Source organism: Odocoileus virginianus, chromosome 2 (genome assembly GCF_023699985.2).
Source record: "Odocoileus virginianus isolate 20LAN1187 ecotype Illinois chromosome 2, Ovbor_1.2, whole genome shotgun sequence".
Classification (NCBI taxonomy): Eukaryota; Metazoa; Chordata; class Mammalia; order Artiodactyla; family Cervidae; genus Odocoileus; species Odocoileus virginianus.
The window spans coordinates 40846299-40868875 of NC_069675.1; the positions used below are offsets into that span (position 1 = coordinate 40846299).

The 22577-nt window shown below is 38.1% G+C and overlaps 1 long non-coding RNA gene across 1 annotated transcript in view; it reads right to left on the reverse strand.

Moving 5' to 3' along the window:
• The window catches only part of LOC139039004 (uncharacterized), a 68849-nt gene extending 46946 nt beyond the window's left edge, over window positions 1-21903 (reverse strand). The window contains exons 1-2 of the long non-coding RNA XR_011492108.1: window positions 21813-21903; window positions 6645-6853 (exon numbers count right to left, since the gene is read on the reverse strand). This is a non-coding gene — a long non-coding RNA (uncharacterized lncRNA). The remainder of the gene's footprint in view (window positions 1-6644; window positions 6854-21812) is intronic.
• Between the last annotated feature and the right edge of the window lie 674 nt (window positions 21904-22577).

Sequence of the window (22577 nt, forward strand, 5' to 3'; positions counted from 1 at the left end):
TTTTAAAAAGTGTAACGTAAGCATAATTGGAATTTCAGAAGGAGAAGAAAGAGAAAATGGAACAGAAGAAATATCTGAAGTACATCAGTTCATAGAATATGTTCTAAGACCCTCAGTAAATGCCTGAAGCCATGGACAATACCAAATCCTACATGGGTCTATCATGTTTTTCTTATACATACATACCTATAATAAAGTTTGCTTTATAAATTAAGCAAGTAAGAGATTAACAACAATAACTAATCAAATGGAACAATTATACAATATTCTATAATAGAAGTTATGAGAATGTGGTAGCTCTTGCTCTCTCTCAAAATATCTTATTGTACAATTTAACGCCTTTTCCATAGTAACTAAGTCCTACACACTGTGGCCATGACTTTTGCCATTTAGGTGCAATGGTAAAACTAGCACAGATTTCTTTTTCCTTCTTCACAATTTCACAGAGAGAAGATTCATCTTTACCATAAGGCTTAGCAACCTCAGCACACTATTTTGTTTTCTTTCCTTATTAAGCCAAGAACTTTCACTTTTTCACTTAAAGGGAGCATATTACAGCTTTTCTTTAGCATATCCAAATTGCCAACATTGCTACTCAAGCACTTTGGACTCATTTTTAACTAAAATAGGGGTTACCTAAATACAAGCACAATGACACCATGACAGTCACTCTGATAATCAAGAAAACTATTAAGGGACCAATGGGTGGGACATGCTTGTCAAAAGATGATCCCCATCCCAGGTAGGACACAGCAGGGCAGCATAAGATTTCTTCACACTCAGAACAGAGTGCAACTGAAAACTTATGAACTGCTTATTTTTGGAATTTTCCTTTTAATATTTTTGGATGGCAGTTGACCACAAGTAACTGAAACCACAGAAAGCAAAATTGCTGATAAAGGTGAACTACTATAATAATGATCAAGATTTAAACAAAATTAATGACTAAACTACAGATCAGAAACCTCAGCAAAGACCAAACAGGATAAATTTTAAAAATAAAAAAAAAAAAACTCTACATTTAAGATATATCATATTCAAACTGAAGAAAGCCAAAGAAAATAGGAAAAAAACTTAAAAAACAAAACAAAAAACCTTACCTCTAGAGGAACAGGACAAGATTTAAAAGAATAACAACATACTTCTCATCAAAAGCCATGTATGCAAGAAGAGAATGGAGTGAAGTATTTAAAGCATGGAAAGAAAACACCAAACTTGAATTACACGTCCAACAAAATTTTCTTTCATAAGTGAAGGAGAAACAAACACTTAGACAAACAAAAAAACTGAGAGAATTCACTACCAAACCTCTCCTCTAAGAAATATTAAAAGATATTCTTTATGGAGAAGAAAATTATATAGGTCATGAACTCAGATCTATATAATAAAAGGAAGAGTGAAAGAAAGTGAAAGTGTTAGTCACTCAGTTGCGCCTGACTCTTTGTGACCCAATGGACTATATAGGCTGCCAGTCTCCTCTGTCCATGGAATTCTCCAGGTAAGATTACTGGAGTGGGTAGCCATTTCCTCCTCCAAGGGATCTTCCCAACCCAGGGATGGAGCTTGGGTCTCCTGCATTGCAGACAGACTCTTTACTGTCTGAGCCACAGGGAAGACCAAAAGGAAGAATACAGGAGATGAAATTTTTAAATGTAAGGTGATTTTTATTTTACTTATTCTTAACTGACCTAAAATACACCATTTGTTTGAACTAATAATAGTAACAATGTATTAGGTGATTGTAGCATATGGATAAATAAAATAAGTAACTGGAATGTCATAAAGGATGGAAGGGAAGAATTGGGGATACTCTGTTATGTGGTACCTACATTATACATGAAGTTGTATAATGATGTTTGACATAAACTTATATTAGTTGTAAAAGCGTATTGCAAACTAAAAAAAAAAAAAATGTTTAAAGGTAATAATTGATATACCTTTAAGAAAAAAGAGAGAAAAAATAAAATGAATCAGAGAGGTAAAATAATAAGCTCAAAGAGAAAACAAAATGAGTCATATAAAATGCAATTAAAACAAGCAAAGGCTGAAAAAGAGAGGGAGAAAACAAGTAGTAAATAAGTGGGACAAATAGTCAATTCCACCTGTATCAATAAGTATTTTAAATGTGAATATTGATCTTAATATGTTAGTTGAAAAACAAGATTGTCAGAGTAGATTTTTTAAGAAACACAAAACTATAGACTGTCTACAAAACCACTTTTAATATACATAAAAACTCAAGTAGGTTAAAGGTAAAGGAAGAAACATCTACCATGATAACAGTTAATGTAGGACAAAGCTTCAGTAACTATAATAATTTCAGACAAAGTAGACCTCAGAATAAAAGAAATTATCAGGGATTAAGAGGATATTTCACACTGATAACAGAGCTAATTTTCCAAGAAGACAAGACAATCCTTAATATCTATGTACCTAACAACAGTGTCAAAATGCTTGAGATAGAATTGATAGAATCATAAAAAAAGAGACAAATCCACTATTATAGTTGGAGACTTCAACATGCTTTTTCACTTGATAGATCAAGGAATCATAAAATAAGTAAGGATATAGTTGACCTAAGCAACACTATAATCAACTTGATATAACTGACATTTATAGAATACTTGACTCCAAAACATCTGAATACATATTCTTCTCAAGCTCTCATGGAACATTCATAAAGAGAAATCACTTTCTGGACCATAAAACATACCATCACAAATTTAAAGGGACAGAAATCACATAAATATGTTCTCAGACTACAATAGAATTAAACTATAAATCAAAGAATAAAGATAGCCAGAAAATCCACAAATACTGAGAGTTTAAACAATTCACTTCTAAGTAAGACATGAGTCAAAAAAGATGTCTCAAGATAAAACATATTTTGATCTAAATGAAAATACAATTTATTAAAATTTGTGGGCTGCAGCAAAAGCAGTACTTGGAGGCAAATTTACAGCACAGAACACACATGTTAGAAAAGAAGGAACATCTGAAATCAGTAATATAAGTTTCCATCTTAGGGAAGTAGAGAATGAAGAGCATTTAAGCCTAAAACAAGTGGAAAAAAAGAAATCTTTAGAAATGCAAGCAGAAGTCAATGAACTTGAGAACACTTAAATAATAAAGAAAGTCAATGAAACCAAAAGCTTCTTCTTTGGAAAGACTAATAAACTTATTAAACATCTACCAGTTTGACTAAGAAAAAAGGGGAGAAGACACAAATTACAATGGAAATGAAACCGGGGTTATCACTACTAATTGCATGGGCATTAAAGTTTAATAAAGGAATACTTTGAACAACTCCATGCCAACAAATTTGATAATTTAGATAAAATAGAACAATTCCTTGAAAGACAGAAGATAATAAAGCCTACCTACACAAGGAGAAATAGGTAATCTGGGTAGTCCAATATTTTATAAAGAAATAGTTAATAAATCTTCCCAAAAAGGAAGCCGAATGGCCTGCTGGTTTCACCAAATATTCTACCAAACATTTAAAGAAGAAATTATACCAATTTTCCACAATATTTTCAGAAAATAAGAAGCAGAGGGAAGACTTCCTAACTCATTCTGTGAAGCCAGCATTACCCTTATACTGAAACCAAATAAAAACATTACAAGAAAGAAAAACTATAAATCAATATCTCACATGAACCTAGATGCAATAATCCTCCCCCAAATATTAGAAAATCAAATTCAAAAATGTATAAAAATAATTTTAATTATTTTTAATTTAATTTTTTAAACTCATAACCAAGTGGGATTTACTCTGGGTAAATAAGACTGGTTCAACAGTCAAGAATCAATTAAGGTAATCCTCCACATCAACAGGCTAATGAGGAAAACTCATATAGTCTTGACAATAAATGCAAAAAAAAGCATCTGAAAAAATAAGTTTTATGCAGAATTCTGATAAAAGAAATCAAAAAAGACCTAAATTAATTGCCAGGCATTCTGTGTTCATGGTCCAATTATTCCCAACTTGATCTACAGATTCAACACATCCCAACCAAAACCACAGCAAGCTATTTTATAGATAATGACAAAATGAATCTAAAGTTTATATGGGAAGGCAAAGACCTGTACAAACCAATACAGTACTAAGAATAACAACAAAGTAGAGGATTCACTATAAACCTACAGTAATCAAGACAGTGTAGTTTGGGCAAAAGAATAGATACACAGAGCAATAGAACACAATAGGAAGTCCAGAATTGACCCAAACAAATCTAGCTAATTGACCTTTGAGAAAAAGAACAAACATAACCCAATGGAAAAAGTATTTCAACTAATGGCGCTGAACAGTTGGACATTCAAATATTAAATTAAATCCAGCCATAGACTGACTACCTTTAATAAAAATTAACTCAAAATGAATCATAGACTTAAATATAAAGCAAAACTATAACACTTCCAGAAGAAAACACAGGAGAAAAATCTAGGTGCTCTCAGGTTTGGCAACAAGTTTTTACATAGAACCAAAACCACAGTCTATGAAAGAAAAGTTGTATTTCATTAAAATTTAAAATTCTGCTTTGTGTAAGACATCATTAAGGGAATCAATACACAAATCACAGGCTGGAAAAAATACATGCAAAATACATATTGGATAAAGGACTGGTATCCAAAATGTACAAAAACTCTTAAAATTCAACAATAAGTAAAAAATACAATTTAAAAATGAACCTAAGTTCTGGATACCTCAGCAAAGAAGAAATGCAGATGGAAAATAAGCATACAAAAAGATGTTCAACATCATATATCAATAGAGAATTACATATTAAAACAACAATAAGACACCACTAAATACCTATTAGGATGACTAAAAGAACCAATAATATCAATAGTAGCAAAGATATAAAGCAACAGGAGCCCTCATTCATTAGTAATAGGGATGCAAAAAGTTTCAGTCACTGCAGAAGACAGTTTGGCAGTATCTTATAAAGCTAAACATAGTCTTATCATACAATTCAGCAATGATGTTCCTGGACATTTTCCAAACTGATTTGAAAACGTAAGCCCACACCAATACCTGTACTCAAATGTTTATAACAGCATTATTCACAATCCCCCAAAACTGGAAACAACCAAGATGTCCTCAATAGGTAAATGAATAAACTGATATGCCAATTCGGCAATAAAAATAAATGAGCATCAAACCACAAAAGACATGAATGAAACTTGGAAGCATAGTGCTAAGTACAAGAAGCCAGTCTGAAAAGGCTACATACTGTATGATTCCAATTATATGACATTCTGGAAAAGGCAAATCTGCAAAAACAGTAAAATGATCGGTGGTTGCCAGGAGTCCAGAGGAAGAGGAGTGTGCTAAATAGGGGAAGCACAGGGCAATTTTCAGGGCTGTAACTCTTACCACATAATGTAACAATGGATACATGACATATGTCAAAATGTATAGACTTTTAAAGCACAAAGTATGAAATTTAATGTATGTAGAATTTTTAAAATCATACAGGAAGTTGGGTGATCCCAAGGATGGAATACAGACAAAGGAATATAAAGAAAAGAATCTAACTGTATGACAAATGCATGAAACAACATCACTGAAGAAGGCAGAAGGAAAGGTTACTGACCCAAGTAACTCTGGAAATGAGTGGAACTTTCAAGACTAAAGGCAAAAAGGAACTGTATATAAGCATTGTACTCCAGTTGATAATGCTGTGTTCCACAGGAATAAGTGTTAATAATTCTGATACGACTATACATGCATACTGGAATTGAACAATTAAGTAAAAGGATGGCAAATGGTGGGAGTCAAGTTTGTCACTGTTGAAGTGAGTATATAACAGATAAGCAAAGAAGAATGCTAGAATGATCCATGTGGCAATGAATTAGAGTTACAGACATCAATATAAACTTAAGTTTAACCTAATACAGACAGTTTCACTTAGAAATATATATAGACATATGCATATATACATGAATTTGTATGTGCATATATATTTCCTTGCCCTGCCAGCTGAGAGAGCCTAGGAAAAACATCACCAAAGTAGCAATGAGTTTATCTACCATACAGATCTCAGCTTTTAATACCATTCTCCAATAAAAGGAAAGAGAGATCCTTGGAGAAAAGCTCAATTCTATGAATGGAGCAGGAAATACACAAGTCTGGAGTACCTGGTAGTGTCAAAAAGTAGGGACACGCTAGGGTAGAGGTGACATTTTAAAATGCTGAGGCTATGTCACAGGAACACAGGAGTCAACTAAAAGAGCTCCCAGTGGCCAAAATTAAAGTACTTTGAAAAACAAAATAAAGTAGTATTGGATCATAAACCAAAGTAGAAAATAAATGAGTACATACTAAATAACCAAACTGGATATAATATATAAATCTCCTATGCAAAAGAATTCCAAATTATTTATAAATACTCCCCACCTCAAGCACATAGAGCATAGTTCCCCATTCCTTTAATATAGATTTCACATAGTGACTTCCAAAGAGGACAATATAGAAAGGGGCAGGGAGTAATTTTACAGTGGAGAAATTAAACAAGTATTACTTCAACCAGGTGACCAAGGCCAATATCAAGAGTGATTAAATTATATTGATAGTATATACCCTTGATGTGATGTGATATGATGTGATGTGATGTGATGTGATGAAAATGGCAACTTACTTCTGTGATGTTCTTTCCAGAAAACTATAATAACCTCAGTCCAACTGTGAGAAAAGCATCAGACAAATTCTTAATGAGGGGTATTCCCCAACACACCTGACCAAAATTGTCCAGGTCATTCAAAACAAGAAAGTTCTGAGAACCTGTCACAGAGAAGAGGAGTCCAAGGAGACATAACTAATTGTGTGGTGGTTATCCTGGGTGAGACCCTAGAACAGAAAAAGGACATGATGTTAAAAGTAAGAAAGTATGAATAAAGTATAGACTTCAGACTTTATTTAATAAGAATACATCAATATTGGCTCAATTATTATAACAAACATACCATACTAATACAAGATGTTAACAAGGGAAACTAAGTGTGGGATATACAAGAATGCTCTGTATTATCTTCCCAATTTTCCTGAAAATCTAAAACTATTCTAAAAAATAAAATCTATTTTTTAGAAATGTTTAACACATGATTGTGTACTTTTCTGTATATGTATATCTTTACCTCTAAAGCTGTGGCTTTTCCAGTAGTCATGTATGGATGTGAGAGTTGGACTATAAAGAAAGCTGAGCAGCAGAGAATTGATGCTTTTGAACTGTGGTGTTGGAGAAGACTCTTGAGAGTCCCTTGGACAGCAAGAAGATCAAACCAGTCCATCCTAAAGGAAATCAGTCCTGGGTGTCCATTGGAAGGACTGATGCTGAAGCTGAAACTCCAATACTTTGGCCACCTGATGCAAAGAACTGACTCACTGGAAAAGACCCTGATGCTCAGAAAGATTGAAGGCAGGAAGAGAAGGGGACAACAGAGGGTTAAATGGTTGGATGGCATCACTGACTTGGTGGACATGAGTTTGAGCAAACTCTAGGAGTTGGTGATGGACAGGGAAGCCTGGGGTGCTGCAGTCCACGGGGTCACAAAGAGTCAGACACGACTGAGCGACTGAACTGAATGGATTTATTAAAAATTTTAAAAATTAAATGAATTATGTAACCTTGATTATCTATAACTTTTTTCCTAAGAAACAAACCGGTTCAAGTTTTAAGAAACTCAAACTTATCATTGTGTCTACTTGTCACTAAGGTGATAATTAAAATAACCCTTTTATGTATATTTGTAATTTTATATTACCTCAATGTGACAATATTTATTACATATTTCATCCTACGATTCATTGGTTCTAAAAAAGTTGATGAGTTTCTGTAGTACAAGTTAAGGGGTAAAATTAGACAATGTAAAAATAAATACTAAGTCAACAGGCAATAAATACTAAGGCAACAGTATCCTAAAATATGCAGCAAAATCAATGAGAAAGGCTGTGAGCTCAGCTGGCCTGATATGATCTTTCTTCTTTCTGTTTTTGCTTAAGAATTTCATGCTACATTTTCTCATTTATTTCTTTAGCATTTTCTCCCATAAAGATACATATTATTTTATGTTTTATAATCAGTTCCCCCACTGAGCTCTTCTTTCTCTACTTCTGACCTGCTGGCCTCAAAGGATGAGTTTCAAAGTACCTAAGAATCTTATTTCCTTATATTAGTAAGACCAGGGTTTACTGATGTCGTTGTTTGCTTTTGATGTACGTGGCTGATTGGCCCCTGGGAAGGATGACCTGCCTCTCCTTCCTCCCTCTTCCTTCCGCCCTCTCTTCGCCTCTCACCAATCAGTCAACAGCTGCCCCATGGAAGCCAGCAGGAAGATCCTTTCTGGTTACTGCTCCTCTGAAGAAAAAGAAAGCAGAATGTCTGCAGTCTGTAGCCTGTAGTAGGCTTGGCATTGAGTCCTGAAACAGCCCTGCTACCTTCCTGAGACAAAATCATCTATCCTTAGCCCGCTATGACCCGAGTTTTGATTGAGCTCAGAAAAGTATAAAGGCCAAGTAGTAGGGAGCACAGCTGAGAAAATTTTGTGACTTTGTGGAGGAACTAAAGTGCTAGTGGGCCCTTACTCAATATTTGTTAAATGAATAAATTTATGAATTTAGAAGCCATTGCTTAGAAGCCATTGTAATGTTTCACTGATGTGTAACTTGCACAAATCCCTAGAATAATAGCATTTTCAAGTGGCAGAAAGGCGTCAAAAAGAAACACTGTCAACTAACCCTTCTACTTTCTAAAGAAGGAAACTGGTTCCAAGAGGTCAATTAACTGGTTTAAGGTCCCTCAGCTGGCTGATCCTTAAACAGGAAACTTTTTTATCATTACCAGCATTCTAGTTAAATATACCAGGTAATGGTACACACTTGTTGATGTTCAGCCTAGTTAATCCCTAGGTTTCATCATTTCATCATGTCTCTCAAGGAATCATTTATAACTCCTTCCTCTCTTACTCTGTCTCTCTCTTCCCCTTCCTCTTCCCTCTCTGCCATTTCTCTTATGCACTTTGTGTCAACACGTGTGTTTTTCCTTTTCCTCCTCATGTATCCTCAGTTTTTGCAGTATTACTGCAGATTTAAAGAGTTAATCTTGTGATTATTACACTCTACCCCCAGGAAGACAGCAACATAAACCTCCCTATGGCTTAACAAGGATATCCATGTGCATTTCAAATCAAATCAGCAAACTAATATTTGACCTCTTTTAAATCAGAAATTCTTTTGGATCAGTTCTTCACTGGCAATATAACTAATTCAATTAGCAATCAGTTTAATCAATATGAAGAAATCCAGCCCTGATGACACAAATCTCAGGTTCAGACATGGTGCTTCCCCGACATAAGTGCATTGTCATTGCCTCAAACGTGAATCATGTTGTTGATCAGTCGCTCAGTAGTCTTCGACTATTTGCGACCCCATGGACCACAGCATGAATGTGTTTACTAATGCAGCCCTCATCCAAGAACTTATTCTTGGTTAGGCCTCACACTTTAGAATGCATATGTGAACTGTCACTTCCGCCCTCTAAATGAAAACAGAAGCTTTCATGGAAGGATCCCTTATACTTTGATATGTTCATGACAGGATACAACACAAGTCCAGTCTGGGCCCAATGTACAACTACATACTCATGTCTAACTTCTTGGTCCTGATGCCCAAGAATAGAAAGTTTTAAATGGTTCCAAGATTCTGTCATGACAAAAATTCTCTCTTTACTAGCTTTGTCTAATAAGATAATTTCTCATTTTAGCCTCCAAAGGTTACTATTTAAATTGCAAGGCAACATCCATCACTGTCAGTCAGGAACCTCCCGGCTGTAATTAACTTATCCACACTAGGTCACATGATAGCTGAGCTTTGACAGGAGTGAGGACTTCATAGTCCAGAACAGACAGCAGTACCAGAGTAGGCCCTAGATAGCCACGGATTAACTAAGGGCATGGTGGGAAACCATCAGCATTCCGGGTACTCAATGTGCAGGCCTTTAGATAAAACAGCAGTATGGAAATAGTTGACTGCTTTGTTAATAGTCAATGTTCAATTAATATTAGCTAGAGTGAATTGGAGGCTTCCCAAGTGGCACTGGTGGTAAAGAACCTGCTTGCCAATGCAGGAGTCATAAGAGGCACAGGTTCGATCCCTGGGTCAGGAAGACTCCCCTGGAGGGGAGGGCATGGCAACCCACTACAGTATTCTTGCCTGCAGAATCCCCACAGACAGAGTAGCCTGGCAGGCTACAATCCACAGACTCACAGAGTCAAAAACAACTGAAATGACTTAGCATAGCATGAAAACAGAGCGAATTGAGAGGTATTCTTCCTGGCTTCAAAGAGTTTCCCATCACTGGAAATAGTATATACACAGAGGGTGGATGGTCATAATGAGACCAATTTGGGAAGAGAGTGGTCTAGTAGTACAGCTAATGACCCATGAGTGGTCTATGACATTAATGTGCGGGGTCATGGTCAGATTAATGCACAAGGCATTAATGTGCAGGGTTTAATGGAATTAAATGGGAAATTGTAAACAGTATTACACACAGCAAGGACAAATATTTTTTGAGAAACTTTTGTTTCAGTTGTCTGTGTATACCTATGTGCCTAATTATAACCCAGAGATTGTGGTAAGAAAAGCAAAACACTGGTTTAGAAGACATTCAGAAACCATGTTTCTATTTATTCTTCTTCAATTTAGACTTGAATTTATACTATCTGGTCCATGGTGGGTGCTCAATAACTGATATTCATAATATCAATCTTAGAATTTCAACAACAATACCAGGTAGGTATTCTGATGTCGGTTTTAGGGAAGATAAGATTAAATCACTTGCCTATGTTAAATGACTTGTTCAAGGCCACACAGCTGGTAAGTCTGCATGTCTAATACTTGAACCCAGTCAGCAGAACACTACAAGTCCAGATGTGGGTTGTACTCCAAAGCACTCTTCAGAAGACTGAAGACGGAAAGCAAACTTAAAAGTAGAAATTCATCCAAAAAAATTTTGAGGCTTTGCTAGAACCACCAATGATTTCAACTTGAAAATTCTCATTATTAAAATAAACAAAACTCTGAATCACATCATCTAAAGTGGCAGGGCCCAAATGCCATCTATAGATTGGCTATATCAAAATCACCAGAGAAGCTTTAGAAAAATACAGATTCTCAAACTCCTCTCCTAGAGAATATGACTGAAGAGGTGAATTTACAAAGCCCCCAGTGCTTCTGCTCAGACAGGTTTGGAAAGCATGGACCTAGTCTACTTCCCTCCACTGAAGATCTAACAGAATTCTTAATTGGAAGAAATGTTGGATATCATCTAGCCGTTGGGTGGCAATAGGTTTCATCTTCAGCGCCAACTGCAAGTAGTAAGTAATCCTGCTTGGAGGATCAGTAGAGATAGATTCCAAATGGCATTCAAACTTGATCAGACAGCACCCCAAGATTAATTAATAATGTCTGTTATGGATGAGGAGGTGTAGAGAGGGCACTGCTACGATCCAATCCTTTTATTTTCTAGTCTTGTCTGCCCCAAAACACACTTTAGTGACAGAGGACTGAAATCCAGGCTTGCTCATTCCTAGTCTAGTGCTTTATTGAAAACAATTTCCATTGTCCATAGTCAGGCTTATCAGAAACGCTGGTTTCTAGAGTGCTTCTAGCTAGTGTATGGCAGAAAAAGCCAACATTTACTTTACTTGAAAGATTAAGGCAAGTCTACCCTAATTGTTCCTACTCATTAATGCCTCAGCCACTAAGGCAGGTAGAATATTTTATTCCATTATTAGCTATAAAATTTTAAATACTGAGATCCCTTGAGAATTAATCAAGAAAAATCATGTGTTTAAAAAAAAAGCCTAGCACAGTTTCTGACTTGGGTTTAAATTCATACTAAAGAATGTAAGATCTTTTCTTGAAAGTAGGTTTTGATGAAAATACAGAGCATAATACATAACTGGATGCCTAAAGGATAGCGGAAACATCACTAAGAGAGGGAAAATATACAAGAGAGGGTGTCTAGGGTATCAAGGGAACTGTCTACTTCACAATTGTCCCTAGAACAGCCTGTTCAGAAACTATACCCCTAACTTCCTCAGCTGGGGCCTTAGGCGAGTTACTTAGTGTTAATTTCCTCTTTGGTAAAATATGGGTAATAAATCCTGCCTCTCAGGGTTGTTTTGAGAATTTACTGAGAAAAAGCTTATGTTCCAGAAAGGGCTCAGCACATTTCGTGGCATATACAGTTAATAAATGTTTATCAATCTATGTGTTTGATTTGCACAAAGAAGTTCCTATGAACTGATCCCATGAACATCAAAATTGAGGTCTGTTCAACTAAGGGCTCTATTTAAACTGAGATCTATGGGTCATCTAAGACTAAAAGCCAAAGACAGAGGTTATTGAGAGGCAACATTCACTGTGCAATAGGCTCAAGATGTCCGAGCTGGTCACTGAGTCAAAGAATTCTGAGATGGGAAGGTCCTTTTCTTTGCCCATCTGCTACTGTCCATCCCGCTCATTAACACACAAGGAAACTCTAAACCACAAGACACTCTCAGGAGGGTGGCCATGTGTCCCAGCTTCCTGAAGCAATTTCCTAGGTGGCACCCCCAAGAAAACAGTATTTCCTGTACTGGAAAGCTCCGTTTGTAAATTAAACACAAGGTTTTATAGAAAATTAAACATTTTGACTTCTCCCCTTCTCCAGCATGTCTGCCGAATATTTCCAATAGGTACTTTTGAACAACACCTATTCTGAGGTGATATGGGTAAATGGCAAAACATTAATTTACCATTAACATAATTATAGGGTTTTTTCTGCTCTCTAGAATTTGTTTAGTGCTTGGGGCCAAATCCCTTTCACTCTCACAATACCTTCTTTGTTTTAAAAAGGAGATACTACAGTGTCTGGTTGGTGGGGGGAAAGTGCCCTTTGAAATTTCCTGTTATCACAGTCATAAGCTGCCTCTAATCACAGGCAGCACAATAAATAGACACAAGACTTCTTTAAAATGCCTACAGTCTGCTAAGAATTAAAGGTCTTCCTTTGCGTCTCTCCTCAAAATATATTTCTAAATAGTTGCTCAGTCCTAAGCTTTCCCTAATAAGGTTCCATTTAAATAAGTTTGGAAATATTTTCCTTCTCTTAAAGAAAGCCACTCAATTTGGAAATGTCAGATAAAAATACATGTACATTATAAGGCTATCACCTATTTTCAGCTCGGTTTTTCCAGGCTGTCTCTTTCCTTTCTTTCTTTTTTCTTCTGTTTGCTGTTCCCAGCAGCTTCTGGGAGCTTCTTCACCCAAGAGGACACAGCTCATCAGATCACAAACAATTTCATCTGTTTTCCTGGCAGTAGCCATTATAGGAACGAAACTGGCCCCCATCGCCTGATACAGCCCTTCTGAGTAACCCCAGCTCCCCAAACCCCAGCCCAGGCCACGTGACTGAAATGAAACCAACTTGCCCTTAACTTTGGAAAATCAGCCACTCTCCTCCTTACTGCACCATGTCAAAATTAAGGAGTAAACAGAGGTCCCCCAATCCCCCTGATTGCATTAATCATTCAAATGACGTATTAGCATTCTTCAGACTCTTCTGTTGTGCTTCCAAATTAACACCTCTAGGTTCAAGGGAATAGAAATTAACTGAATTATCTGGCAGCCCCAGATGTCCTAGCACGCTCTTCCTTCTCGCTGATTTAATATGCCTGAAGAACAGTTATGAGGCAGAAACACTGCTAATGGTCAAGAAATAATTTATGACATATGTAACAGACAACCTAGCCCCCCACCCACATTCCAAAGTTGTCAAGATTCCAGGCAACTCCCAGCTGCCTCTGCCATTGGGCATGGCCACCTTGTCCACCCTCTCTCTCCCACGTCCCCTGAGTACTGGGGTGGCGGGCCCTGCTCTAAAGCAGGCAGTCTAAGTCCCCAGTACCAGCTTGGTCACACCCAGCAGCACAGGCACAGAGATGATCCAGGCATCTGTCCCAGAGCAGGACAAGGAGAAAGGGCATGAGGCAGAGCCCACAATCAGACAGGGACTCTCTGGCATTTCCCAGCCCTGGACATGGGCAACCTTCTTGCAAAGGCATGAAAAGGATCAGTGGTTCCTCAGTGCTGTGGAAGGGCCTTTTAGAACATTGATGTAATCCTTCACAACAGAAGCCTGTTTCCCTTGGGGGTTAATCCTGTCATTTGGGAGGGTCTCCAGGGCATTAAGCTGTAATTGCTTGAATAACTCCAAGAGGCAAACAGGAAGCTGGCTCATACAGGCATTCACAAGCTTCCTCAGAGCAGGCAGGTCCTGTCCCTGGCATGGCAGCCCCTCCCAGACCAAAGCTGCATCTCCCTACCCAGTCTGAGAGAGGGCCCCATTAAAGAGGTGGAAGCCTGAGGGGTCACCCAGGAACCTTGCCCCATCCAAGCTCCCAGCATCTCCCAGAGCAAGGATTAAGGAAACAGGTGTTGTAGTTGTTGTTATTGTTTAATCACTAAATCTTTTCTGATTTTATGTGACCCCATAGACTATAGCCAGCCAGGCTCCTGTGTCCATGGAATTCTCCAGGCAAGAATACTGCAGTGGGTTGCCATTTCCTTAGGTGATCTTCCCAACCCAGGGATTGAACCCACATCTCCTGCATTGGCAGGTAGGTTCTTCACCATTGAGCCACCGTAAGTAAAGTGAAGTCACTCAGTCCTGTCCGACTCTTTGCGACCCCATGGACTGTAGCCTACCAGGCTCCTCCATCCATGGGATTCTCCAGGCAAGAATACTGGAGTGGGTTGCCATTTCCTTCTCCAGGGCATCTTCCCAACCCAGGGATCGAACCTCGGTCTCCCGCATTGCAGGCAGACGCTTTAACCTCTGAGCCACCAAGGAAGCCCTAGGGAAGGTCAATGCCAGGCATCACCAGAACACAGAGGCCTCATAGTAAAAGGCAGAAATTCAGATGCTTTCTCCATGCCTTGGTGGGAATCAAAACATCAGATGTTTATTAAATGACATAGCGGTGGCGACTACTCTGCACAGCTAGCCCAGAAGTGTATGCTGTCACTTTAAAAAAAATTGAGCCGATGCCAGGCTAGTCATGGTAATGCTCCCATGGCATGATTAGATTCATGCCCAGGGTTGTATTTGCATATGATATTCAGGGCATGATTTTTTTATTGTTCTTAATCAGAGCCGAATGTCAACAAAATAAATGAAGTTGCGAGTTGAAGTGAAATTTTTATCACATCAGGGATGTGCTTTTTCTCCCATTTATCACAGCCCATATTGAGAGAGTGAAATTTTTTGAAAATGTGGTAATCAATGGAAGAGCTCCATATGGCAGGGATCAAAGGTGTTACATAGTGTGTGGTTCTGCTTTATTGCCAGCCAGTACTGTTAATTGGACAACAAGATCAGAGGCAATATTAAAATCCAATTAAATTGATATGAACAGATTGCCAAGTGATGTACACTAATGTATAATTGAGTATCAAGCAAATGCAAGTCCCCGTCTTCTGCTTCTACCTCCTGAATAAATGATGGCGCCATAGAGGACAGAAACAAGTTTGCACATTAGCTCCACAGCTCTGGGCTCTCATTTGTTACTTTCCAAGTTGATGACTTTTGGTTTTCCTCCTAGTCTGTCTTAAAGAGACAGACCCTTCCCCTGTTCCCCAAAGCCCCTACCCCTTGCCCCCCACCTGGGGTGAGTCTTCCGCCTCAAAATAATTTTCTCCTTTTAGGGGTTGGAAATGAAATCCATGTTTCCTATGCTTCATTACATGCCTATTGCATAGCAGGTCCTAAAGAGCGTGCATTGGTAATAGATTGTGCTAGTTGTAAATGATCTGTCCATCCGGACCAGAACGCTAACACATCCTTAATGCTGTTTCCCAGTTATAAATTAGATAAGATTGCTTCTCAACCCAAAAGGAAAGCAAAAGAGCAAAGCGCAGAATGAGCACTACTGGAATACCTCTTCACACAATGAAGGATCAGAGCCTCAGTTGTGAGATGCGGATCCCAGCAGTGGATCCCAGGGCCCAGCCGGCCACCACGCTGCCAGCAGGAGCTGAAGTGGGCCTCCATTCATTCCACTCCAAAGAAGGCCGGGAAGGGACAGAATCAAGAGGAAGGCAGCCCCTCCCACTCAATTAAAGCAATTAGCTCACAGGCCTTACCAAGGCCAGGCCTGGCTGAATAGGATCCCCCTGCCCCACAGTTTGTTATCCAAGCTGAGCTCACACAAATTAATGAGGAGCAGGAATGAGTAAAGCCAAGGGCTGTTGCTGGCAAACACTCTGGGGGCCTCGTCCCTTCCTCCTGTAAGAACAACCCCAGATTACCCCCAACAATAAAACCTGTTAACTTATACAACTTTGCTTAAGAAACAAGCCTGATGGGATGTTGGCAGACTTCCCTGCTGCCAAGCAAGAACTATTGCGGGCAGCCGCGAGCTTCTCAGGATTTAAGCCCATGATGGAATGGTAAACGAGGGAGCAGACTGTTTATTCCAGCAGCCAGATTGTCTCTGGCCATAAAGTTCTGTGTTTGGAAAGTTTTTTTTTCTTCCCAGTATATTATAAAAAAAAAAAAAAAAGGTGGGAGAGAAAGGTGGGGGAGGGAGTGTTGAGCAAAGATCATATTTTGCTATTATTTATTCAAGCATCTCAAAGAAAAGCATCAACCTTCCAGATTTTGAGTTGACTTACTAAACATAAATCCCTTTCAGCATCTCAGAGAAAGGAAGAGAAGGAAGAAGGCAGCTAGAACTAGAAGTGAGGGAGAAATGAGAAGATGGGAGATATTTAAAATCAAGACTAAGGGATGGGGTTTTAACTAGTTGCTAAGTGACATATATTTTAAATCTCATCTCTTTACCAACAGGTACACACTTTGAAAGATTAGATTTATTTGTGGACCTTAAAAGCACTGAGATGGTATCTATGCTCATAAACCAGTTTGAATTTTCTTTTTCTTTTTTTTTTTTTTTTTTGGCTTATAATAGTCAAAACAAGGGGGGGATTCCTGGTCAGCAACTACTCACTAAGCAACTGTTGAATCAAAGTGATGTTTTGTTTTCTTTTTCCCAAACCCTCCTGACTTTGGTCCAAACAGCCTCATTGCAATTCACCTGGAAAGTAGAGGAAATAGAAACTCAGAGTGAAATCAGACCGCCACAGCACTCAACAACACCGTTGAAACATGTGAGCCCTCCCACACGAACCACAACAGATGAAGTTGGCGAAGGTTGGCATCCTATTAATGGAAAAGGCAAGACCAGACCATCTTCTGCCCAGAGCAGAGTTATGCTTTTCAACAAGGCAGCCAGCTCGGGGCTGCAGCTCCTCTCTGCTTCCCCATTGTAAGAGTTCACCCACGAATAAGAGAAAGGCTCCTTGGAACTGGATATCTAAAAGTTTCTTGGAATTTTGATGAGGTAGTTTCTAGAAGCTGCTGTTTGACTTCAGTAATTTGTTGGTGTCTCCTTGCCTATACCATGACTACTGGGTTGCCCTAAAAGCTGTTCCAAGAATTGGGGAAAAAATAAGACTAAACAAAAATACCCTGAAATGTATGCAGGAACTTAGGACTTTATGATATTTTAGCAAAATAAGTTGAGGAGCTTACAACAGACAGAAATCAAGTTGTTTATCTTGAAACAATATAAGCCTTGCTTGGGAACAGTGACCCAATATTCCTGGGCCTGCTCTGGGGCTCAAAATGTAGACAACCAAAGCACTGAAGAATTAGGTAATGTTGTCCCACATACAGAACCTCTCCTGGACGCCCAGCATGGTGCTATGCCTTCCACAACCTTTCCTCTTTCATCACCACAACCTGCAAGGTGGAAAACATTATCCTCATTTTTCAGAGGAAGAAACGGAGTCTCAGACAAGTTACTTCCCTGAGGCCAAACAGTGGAGAGATGGAATTCAAATTTAAACCCATCCCTGCCTCATTTTAATCCAAGTTTTCTTTTTTCTAGGCTACACAATTTAGCCTCCCAGAGTTGTTCCAAAAGAAAAGGCCAATGGTTCAAAAATCCACTTAAACTGCAAACTCACCCATCACCACACAGAGACTTGGAATCAAGATATTTCAAAAAATGAAAGATACTCCTGAAGAGACTAAGGACAGCCATTTGCAAATGTGGCTCTAAAGATACTACATTAGAAATCTGGGGGTCTAGGTGTCAGATCTTCCGTGGCTTCAGGTAAGTCACTAATTCTTCCTCCCTATGTCCTTCCACTTCCACTTCCTCCAGGAGTAGTGATACCAGCAACCTACCTATCTCTCTTAATCGTGGATTAGATGTAAACACTGAGATCACTTTAAACGCTTCAGGGAAAAGTCCACACAAATCTCCATCATTACCTATAATCACACTGTGATCATCAGGGCAGTTTCCACTTACTCTGAGCCTGCTTCCAAACAACCTGATAGATATGGCCATGTGCCATATCTAGGTATGGCCATGTGCCTTGCCTTAGCCAATAGTGAAGGTGATAAATTTCTCTTCTGAATAGACACAATTCTTGGTGTTCTTTCTTCCTTACAGCAATGATGTGGGGTGGACAGGCTGAAATGGAGCCTCCAGCACCTTAAATCCTCAAGATGAGCAGTCTCCCCATTGCCCAAGATGGACATGCAGCATGAATGTAAAGTCACAGTGATGTTCGTCACTGTGACATAGTCTACCTGACAGATACTATATAGAAGACCTATTTCTAGAGAGTACCAACAGAGGAAACAGGTCAAAAAGTAAAGAAACAATGAACAAAATCCATTCATTTAGGAAATATTTATTAGGCACTTATTTTTGTGACAGGGTGTGCCAATGTGCTAGGGATAGATTATTATTCTTGAACTCAGGAATCCAAAAGAGCATCCTCTAACAAAGAACAAGCAGTGTTCTTTCAAGGAACTGATTTGAAATCTGAAAAATATTTGCCTCTGACAGATAGTTTCAACTACCAAAATCGATTTATAGCCAAGGGAAAAAATTTCCCTCCTGAAAATTATCCACAAATCTACCTTTCAAGTAAATCTCACTAGATGTTTTTCATTCTCTTTTTAATTCTCCATAGTTTTTCATTTGCAAAGGTATAGCTAACTATACCTAAAAGAGGAAACAATCCAGACGTATTAAAAACATTCCAAGATGGTGACTACCATTTCAATAGACTTCTGCTAAAGGCTAATATTAAAGACCAGGAGTGAAAAACAAAATAGACCCTCCAACTCTGGGAAGTCAATCTTTATTACCACTTAGAATCAAATAAATAAACTTGTGGTTTTGACATTTTAAAAAGTTTGTATTAACTTCACTTTTGTTTCTGAGAAAACAACTGTCCATTGTAATGAGTTCACCCTATAACTTCCCTCTCTTTTCCATTTCTTCTGGGCTTTCTTCCCAGGTCCAGTAAGATTTTCACATTTCTAGGCGGTGGCATTCCATCATAAATGACCTAACATTATGAGCTAGAAGGGGCATTATGTAGCATAAGACCTTAAGAAAAACATTATAGGAGATTTGTTATGTGAAGAAATACAAAATTCCATAGTCTCATGACTACTTTTCAGACCTTTTCAATTTTTATAATCATTTATGAAACTGGAGTTTGCTATAATTAAGTCTGTCCATATATTAGATAGCAATTCATATCTATAAATATATATTTCATATATATATGTATATATACACACATACATATACACACACATAAGTTGACGAGACATGTGGTGTTGAAGGCAAGTCTCAAGACTAAGGTAGAGACAGATTTCGGAGTTTGAAGAAGCAACACTGTTGGAAAAAGCCCCACCTCAGTTATTCCCAATCTCTGTCCTTCAGGCAAATCCCTTCACTTCTCTGGGCTTCTGCCACTTCAACTGCAGAACAAGATCAGGCCAGAGGATTTCAAATGCCCCTTCTAGCTCAACTATCCATGGATCTACTACTGAAGTTGCCTCCAATTTGCAAATTTTATTGAGTAAATTGGGTAAAGTCTGGGTAGCTAAGATTCCAACTGTATAGAAATATACAAGCCAACAGCAAAAAAAGTAAAAGTCAAACATGAAAAAAGTTACAACATACAAATAGTAAGATTGTTAGAGATTTTTCTTTTTTCCTTCTTCTAAATTCACTTAATGTTATTGCTACATTAGTTTTATAATTTTATAAATCAATAAAAATTTTAAAAGATATCAGTCTCTGTGGAGGGGCAGTGTTTATAATTACCTGCAGGGAGTGTCAACACATGAATATAAACCCCTTCTTTGGATTTATAGGCACATAACATTTACAACAGACAAATCCATATGATTATCAATTCTAATTTTTCAAAGCCAAAATTCTCTTAAGCAACACCATTTATTTGTCTAAAGATGTCAAATAAACTAGATTGGCAAACAGTTTCATTTTTCAACTGTCTGCTTGGGCATTGCGCCCACTATAATACATACCTAATGTCACTCCCATCTCACCCTGTCTGCCCAGGCACACAAGCCTGCAGACATGACAAAGTTGGCGCGCTCAGGTTAATCTTTATGCCAAAGGTCATAAAAGTCATGTTAAGCAGAAGTGCCCAGGGAATTTGGGTCTCTCTCTATTACCTTACTCTCTCCCACTGTCCAAGTTTTGACAACATAATGTGATTACATAATAACTCAAGCAGGAAGAAAATTAGACCCCATATAGGAAACCCAGGTGAGGCCCCCATGGAGTTATCTGAGTCAGTTATCCTGCTGCATGTGAAGTTCCACAAGAAACAAACTTCTTAGCATTTTGAAGCCCTGAAAATTCCTACTCACTCCCCCATCCCAGTCCCACCCAACCAAAAGAAATCTCTTCCATGGGAGAAAATCTCCCACTTAGAAGATGGTATCTTTTCCAAACTGTACACTGATTGTAACAAATGAATTACTTCAATCACAAAAAAACTTGTTGCTCCAAAGAACCAAAAGTCAGCTGCATCTTTCTCTGTGCATTCCCATTATATCAAATAAATAAATACAAAGTTCCATCTGACCTGAGAGTTCCAAGTGCCCTGAAAAGTTCCATCTGATCCCTGGCAATAAAGACCTAATCTCAGAATAGCATGCCCTAAGCTATTAGCACCAAAACCACCTATAGTCAAATCAAAGTTAATTTTAATAGCTCTTTCAGAAGAGTTGAATAGTTTTTACATGAATTCTACATCCCACAAACCTATAAGCTCACCAGAAAAGCAGGCTCTCCCAGGGGTTCTAAAACCCTTACCTGCAAGATCTCAAATCGGGTTGCTGCCAACACATCTCTGAAGTTTACAAGGAAAGAAAATGCAACTGACAAGGACCCTCCCCATCCCCACAGTGAGTCTGACTTCAGCATTGACATGCCTCCTCCTACTTCGACAGAATAAACCACACAGAGCAGGAAGCCAAACAGGAGTCCTTGGCAACAACCAAGAATGAGACAATAGTTTCAGCAGCACTTTCATAAGCTTCTCATAAGCTTTCGATCTTTCATCTCATTATCATTTTGAAGCTGGTTCCCGTTTTCTTCTCCAGCTACTGCTCTTGCTCTTATAATAAAGAAATAAACATATTTCTATTCATTTTGGAACATACATTATCCATCTAAGATTAGGAGATCCTTAAAGAAGACAGGAAACTGGTAAAAGGAGACAGTAACCAGAGCAAGAATCGCCTGAAAATCCCTGAGACCAAGGACTGTATCATCCAACATATGACAGCGGATAAGAACATAGACTCTGAAGCCAAGATTACAAGGGTTGTAATCTCAGCTCCATCACTTACCAGCTACAATCTTGGGCAGTTGATTTCATCTCTCCAAGTCTCAGTCTCCTTATCCATGTAACAGGGATAATAATACTGACTTCTTCATTGGCTCACTCTGAGGATTAAATAAACACTTAACAATAGTATTTGGTACAAGGTAAGTGCAGTGTATTAGCTATTAATAACACCAGTTTCACCAACGTAAGTTATCACTATCCCTCCTTGAGTGTCCAAGTTCAAAAGGAAATTAATAATATCTTTATCCACCAAACTTACCTCACAAGGTGGTTGAAAATATCAAATAACCCAGTTGGAATGAAAAGTTACTTGGGATGAAATATATATATATATATATATATATATATATATATATATATTACTATCTGTAATATATCATTTTTAATACAATAATATTATACCTCAGTCAATTAAAATTGAGTCTTTCATTTCAAAGAGGTGAAAAAAAAAAAAAAAAGGAAAGCTAGTCCTCGATTGGCCAGAAACAGTCCCGTGGGCCAAGTTGAAAGGAAGACTAGAAAGGGAACATGCCAGGCTGATTTTTACTTCCAACAGTATATTTCAAGCCCGTTCTATAGAATGAATTGGGGGATGTGATGACAAAGCTGTATCACTGTGGATTTATGGCTAGTCATTTGTGTTTGCTAAAAACATCAGGACAATACACTTTCTGATCAATCTGTCTTGCTACAAGCATATTCTGAGGTTAGAAATGTTTGGGGTGCTGCTAGTGATTGCTTGACAATGCAGATTCTGACCCCAATA